The 6,000-nt window shown below is 42.4% G+C and overlaps 1 protein-coding gene across 3 annotated transcripts in view; it reads right to left on the reverse strand.

The window, feature by feature from the left end:
* The window catches only part of RAD21 (RAD21 cohesin complex component), a 28,132-nt gene extending 22,637 nt beyond the window's left edge, over nucleotides 1–5,495 (reverse strand). The window contains exon 1 of one of the 3 annotated variants that reach the window (XM_059995090.1): nucleotides 5,344–5,495. The gene's annotated coding sequence lies outside the window, so the exon portion shown is untranslated. Of the gene's footprint in view, nucleotides 1–3,143; nucleotides 3,163–5,343 lie in introns of those variants that run through there. The other 2 variants (XM_059995088.1, XM_059995089.1) reach the window with 2 other exon arrangements.
* Between the last annotated feature and the right edge of the window lie 505 nt (nucleotides 5,496–6,000).

Raw genomic sequence — 6,000 nt, forward strand, 5'->3', positions numbered from 1 at the left:
GCTACAACAGTCAATACTGTGTGAAGAGAAAGATACACAGATCAATCACAGATCAATGGAGCAGAGAACCCAGAAATAGATACACACAATTAAGTCCAACTGATTTTTCACAAAGATACAGAAGCAATTCAAAGAAGGAAGGTAGTCTTTTAGTCTTTGACAAATGGCGCTTGAGTGATCAGACATCACCCATAGGCCAAAAAAAAAAAAAGAAGACCTCAACCCAAACCTCACATATTATATAAAAATTAAGTCAAAATAAATCGCAGACTTAAACGTAAAACTATAAAATTTTAAGGAGAAAACCACAAAGGAACACCTTTGATATCTAAAGCTTGGTAAGAATTTTTAGACATTGTACCAAAAACATGTCCTATAAAGGAAAAGAACCTAACATGAAGGAGTCCACTGAGGATGCAAAGACAAGACAGAAGATGGGAAAAAATATTTGCAAACCACATATCTGAAAAGGACCTGGATCCAGAATATATAAAGAACTGTCAAAACTAAAAGAGTTAAAAAAAAAAAAAATCCAACTAGAAATGGGCAAAAAAAAAAAGGACATTTCAAGGAAGAGAATATACCGATGGCAAATTAAAAACAAGAAAGATGCTCAGCATCACTAGTCATTAGGAAAATGCAAATTAAGACCCAATAAGATATCACTGCACACCTCTTATAGGAGCTAAAATAGAACATAATGGCAACAGGAAGCAAATGCTGGTGGGGATACAGAGACACTGCCATTTCTCATACACTGCTACTGGGAATGCACAATTTCTTTTGAATTAGCTTAAGAAAAAAGATCCAGAGTAAGTTAACTTGAATTTTCATGTTTTTACAAAGGGACTGTAAATTTTAAACAAGAAGTTTGCTTATTGTACTTTCAATTAAAAACTATACTCATTCTTTCCAATAAGGTACAGAAAATAATACATATTAGTTAATGTATCCCAGGCAAGAGATTTTATGCCTGTCAAAAATGTTTGGGAGGGGGCTTCCCTGGTGGCGCAGTGGTTCAGAGTCCACCTGCCGATGCAGGGGACACGGGTTCGGGCCCCGGTCCGGGAAGATCCCATATGCCGCAGAGCGGCTGGGCCCGTGAGCCATGGCCGCCGAGCCTGCGCGTCCAGAGCCTGTGCTCCGCAACGGGAGAGGCCCACATACCGCAAAAAAAAAAAAAAAAAAAAAAAAAAAAAAAATGTTTGGGAGGGTGGTGCAAGAGTAATTCAGTCAGGTTTGCCTCATCTCCAGTTTCCATCACTTAATGGAATTTTCAATCTCTGAACCAGATGCTTCCAGGGGATCATTAATTCACACTAGGAAAATTTTCTCTGAAGAAAAAAATAAAATAGGCTTCATCAACTGCCTAATGATGTGAACTTTTTCTCTCAAATGTGGAGTTAAGAAAAGAACTAAGGAATACTAAACTAGGAAGAATTCGGATCAAATGCTCTAAGGTAAAAGCATTAAATAACAACACCTCAAGTGCACCTTCTATTCCACTTAGCAGATCAAAATTTGCTTCCTATAATCAAAGAGAGCCTCCTACTTCAAGCCTTAAAGTTTGTTAGCATAAAAATTAAGCTGCCTCTACAGCATTATAAATATAATCTACAGGATTTTGTAGAAATCCAATATAGCTCTATGTTCTCAGAAATACAATCACTGTCATACACAATAAGCTCCAAGTATCACTATAGAAGATAGTCATGTTCCAAATAAGTAAAAAAAACTCTTACTAGAATAAGAGAATACTCCTAGGATACTCCCTGCTGCGTGTCAACTACTAAATAAGTGTTTAATGAACAAGGAAATGAAATACACCAAGTGATCTCATAATTGATACATGTAAAAAATTCTGGAAATTTTAGAAATTGAAACTGGCACATCTCAACAGGTGTCAGCAGTTCATGGCCAGCACTTCAGCTGCTAGTCAAGAGTACCATGCCTAAAATATCCCAGCTATGCCCAGGCAGAGATTCCTAAACGGATGCTTTCTTGGCATTGGATGGGGAGTAACTAAAGCAGAGTGGTGCTAAAATTAATCTGGGAAACAACTAGCAAGAGGAAATCACCTTAATAACTAAAGGAAGCCTGATGTACAGCAGTGGGTCAACTATTGGCTTGTACCTAAATAAGAATAAAGTGTAATCGTTGTTGCCTTTTAAACCATTTTTTTCCCTTAGTAATACCAAACCTTTAACCAATCTTTAAAGAAGATTGGTTCAAAGTTTTAAAGATTCTAAATTTTGCTAATTCTTTACAAAAGATCTTAGCAGAAAGTCTGCATTTGGTCAAAAAGCACAGCTTACCAATTTCATGATTGCTCAATTTTTTTCTAAAGCAGCAAACAACTTTTAAAAATTGATCCTAAAAAGTAATTTAAATCTGATGTGAAATGACAGACTGATAATTTAGAACATATTCAGGAACGCAAAAACGGCGATTTCTTTAAGATGTTTCTAAAAAACCAAAGTCAAATTACAGCTCATGTTTCTACAATGATGTTAAATCATTATAATATTTCACTCATCTGTTAAAAAGCAGGGCAGGATACTGGTTGCATAAATTGGTATGACCTCTTTGAAGGGCAATGTGGCAACATCTCATACTTTCCAGCAAGAAACTGCACTTCCAGTAATAAACCAAAAGTATATTTGAGGATGTATAATAACAATTAAAAAAAAAAAACCAAAAACTTACTAAGCTCTAAGTATTTTATGTGTCCATCCTCTTCGTGATAGTCTTAGAAGATAAATACTGGCCCATTTTACAAACCAGGAAAAGGAGAAAAGGAGAGGATAAGGAATGTGGCAAAGGTCACCAGCATTTAATGCGAGTGGAACTTGAACTTCAGAGCCCACAAGTCTAACTAAACACTATGTTGCCTTGCCAGCATGACTTTTAATAGCAAAGTATTAGAAATAACCTACCTAGCCCTTAATAGTGACTTTTAGCAAATTAATACAATCATACAATAGAATTCCCATGCACTCTTAAACAATGATAAAAGAGAGCTCTCTCTATACATGTATACAAACACGCACTTGCATGAGCAAAAAATATCTATGGAGTGCAAACAAAACTGATGACACCGGTCACCTTTGGAACCTGTGTCCAGTGAGAAAGTGAGGACTAACCTTCTGTACTGTTGGACTTCTTTTCTTTTGTAACTTATGGCATACACAAACGTCATCTATTCAAAGTAAAAACAATTATTTTGGGAGTGCTTTGCCAGTAACTAGCATGTTAAGCTGCTTAATCTGTGTAGTTCACTTTCCCTAACTATAAAAAACTGGAAGGTGGAAATTCAGTGATAACTAACCTTAGAAAACATCAACATCGAACTCAGATAAGAATGGAACCATCTCTTTGGGGGTGCTTGGGGAGTGTCTCAGGGACAGAAGGTATTTCCAACCCTGCACCCTAGAGCTCCCCTCCCTTTTGATACTAATGTTCTTTGAAGAAGAGTTTTACAATCGGACAGTCCTAGGTTCAAACTCAGCTCCCTCCACAGTTGTTTTGTAAGGGTTAAAAGTGAATTAACATCTGAGTCTTAGCCTTCTCATCTATAAAATGGGGATGTTTCCCGAACAGTATTATGAGAATTAAACAGAACATCATACCCAACACAATGCCACTACAGACACAAATAGTTACTTTGGAAAAAAAATCTCCCACAGAGCACATACCAGCTATCATGATCATGCCTACCAATTCTGACATCACAACATTTAAACAAAAACCACAAAATCTTTATTTCTGATATTAGAAATTTCCCTTCTGTACCAAACTATAAAGATAAAACTTCTCAGAATCTTTATGTTCCAATAAATAGGAACTCACCAGGAAAGAAATTCTCATCCTTAAGAAAAGTTAATCCTAGATTGTACTAATGCGTTGCCTCTATAAACACAAGAAAGGTAAAAGCTATGCTCTATCAATGTAATTCTGACTTGTATACAAAAAGGTATTATGTCCACTGAGTTATGCACTGCTGTCACCTCATCTACAAACTGGTAATAATTTAATCATTGGGTATGGCATACATCCTCATCAATGCCTTTTTAAAAGTAATTGATTAGTTGCTTCCAACATGAAACAAAGTAATTTAGTGACGCTACAACTTAGGAAAGCTTCTGCAGCCTGTCTTCAACATTCCGCACAACCACACAGCTCCCTGGCATTTACATTCGTTGGAAGAAAATGGGAATTTGTTTCTGGAATTCAATGATCATTCTAAACAATATACGGAGAGCAGATGTTAACTTTCGCTTGCAAAGGGAAGCCGATGAACAGTAGCCTTTACCAGAAACCCTTAAAAACTCAAGCGCGTTTTTGAACACTGAAAGCCTAACAAATCGTAAGGCGGCCAAACCCTCCAGCGTTTCCCTCTTTCAAATTTGAAGAAGGCCGCTAAGTCTGGCAGCAGCACAGCTCGACAGTGTCACCCCACACTATCACAGCAGATCATTCTCAAAGCCTTTCTCAGCGAGGAAGGAGACACCAGGCATTTGTCAGAAACGCCCCCCCCCCCGCACCAAATACAACACCCAATATCCTCAATCGCTAGGAAAGCCAGGGAGGAAAACCAATTATGCTAATTTCCTAAGAATCAGAGGCAACTTCCCTTGATCGCGTTTTCTATGGGTCTGGCCAATATTTGATATCTCCAGCGTAACCATTTTCCTTTTAAAAAACAAAAAAAAAAAAAAAAAAAAAAAACGGGGAAGGGGGAGCAACACTGGTCCCTGGCGAGGGGCCCGCCCTGTTCTCCGGCCCCACCGTGGCCGCGATGGCAGGGCCCGCGTGCCTTCCACCCCCGCACCCACGCTCGGCGGACGGCTGCGGCCCCTCGGAGCTGGCGTCGCGGGCGGCCACCCCGCCGCCCTCTCCCGCCCCGAATCCCGCGTCTTCCCAGACAGCCATTTTCACCCGAAGAGTAGGCGGCCCGGTGCCCAGAGCGCGCTCGTTCAAACCTCCTCCTCGCCCTCCGGTGCCCAGAGCCGCGTCTCCCCGAGAGACCGACCGAGTAACTGTTTCTTTGGCCTTGAAATAGACCTGAACCATTTGTTACCCAATAGACAATGATGCGGGCCCAGGCTGCGCGGGTCCCGGCTGAGGGTGGGCACCTGGGCAAGGGGCCTGGGCGGCGGCGCAGCGGTTCGGGAGCTCGGAGGGTGGCAGCACTGCCCCGACCCGGGGCGCAGGCAGTGCCGACGTCTCCCTCGCCCTCCCCCCCACCCTCCTCCGGAGTCCGGCTCCCCGACGGCAAGACGGCAGGGAACGGGTGGGGGGAAGAGAGCCGGAGGAAAAGAAGGGGTCGGCCGACTATCTTACCTTGTTCTCCGCCGGGAGTTGGGCGGGCTGGGTGGCCTGGGGAGGGGAAAAGGGTCGGGGGAGGGGGCGGGGAAAGGGGGGGAGCACTTGTGAGGTGTAGCTTCGGAGCTGCTCCCGCCGCCGCCACGGCCGCCGCCTCCTTCCCGATTCACTCAAACAAACAAGATGGCTGCCGTTACGCCGCGGCTCTTCCTGCCGCCCAAATCCTCGGTTCAAATCGGCAGGATGTTTACGGTCAAAATGGTACCTGTGCGCCTGCGCAGCCAGCCTAAGACCCAGAAGGAGCAACGCAGGCGCAGCGACCATTTCCTTTTCTTTGGAACCCGCCTTCTGGTTGAGCAGTCCCGAACTGAGCAAGCGCAAAGGTGATTCTCTTGCTAGAGGGTCTTCTAGCGTCGCGGAACTGGCAAGCGGCGCGCGCGCAGTGCTTGCCAAGGAAGCGCTGATTGGATGTAACTTTATTCTTGGGCTTGTTTTAAAGGGAAAAAGACCTTTGTGTAGTTTTATGTGCCCCTTACATAAAAATTCATTTAAATGGTTCTGTAGCAACGAATGTAACATAAATCCCTTAAATAAGTTCTCTAAAATGTAGGGGTTCATTCATTCAGTCAACCTATATTTATAGACGGTCTTCTCTGAACCGCATACTAAGATAGC

The sequence above is a fragment of the Delphinus delphis genome, chromosome 17 (assembly GCF_949987515.2).
Source record: "Delphinus delphis chromosome 17, mDelDel1.2, whole genome shotgun sequence".
Classification (NCBI taxonomy): Eukaryota; Metazoa; Chordata; class Mammalia; order Artiodactyla; family Delphinidae; genus Delphinus; species Delphinus delphis.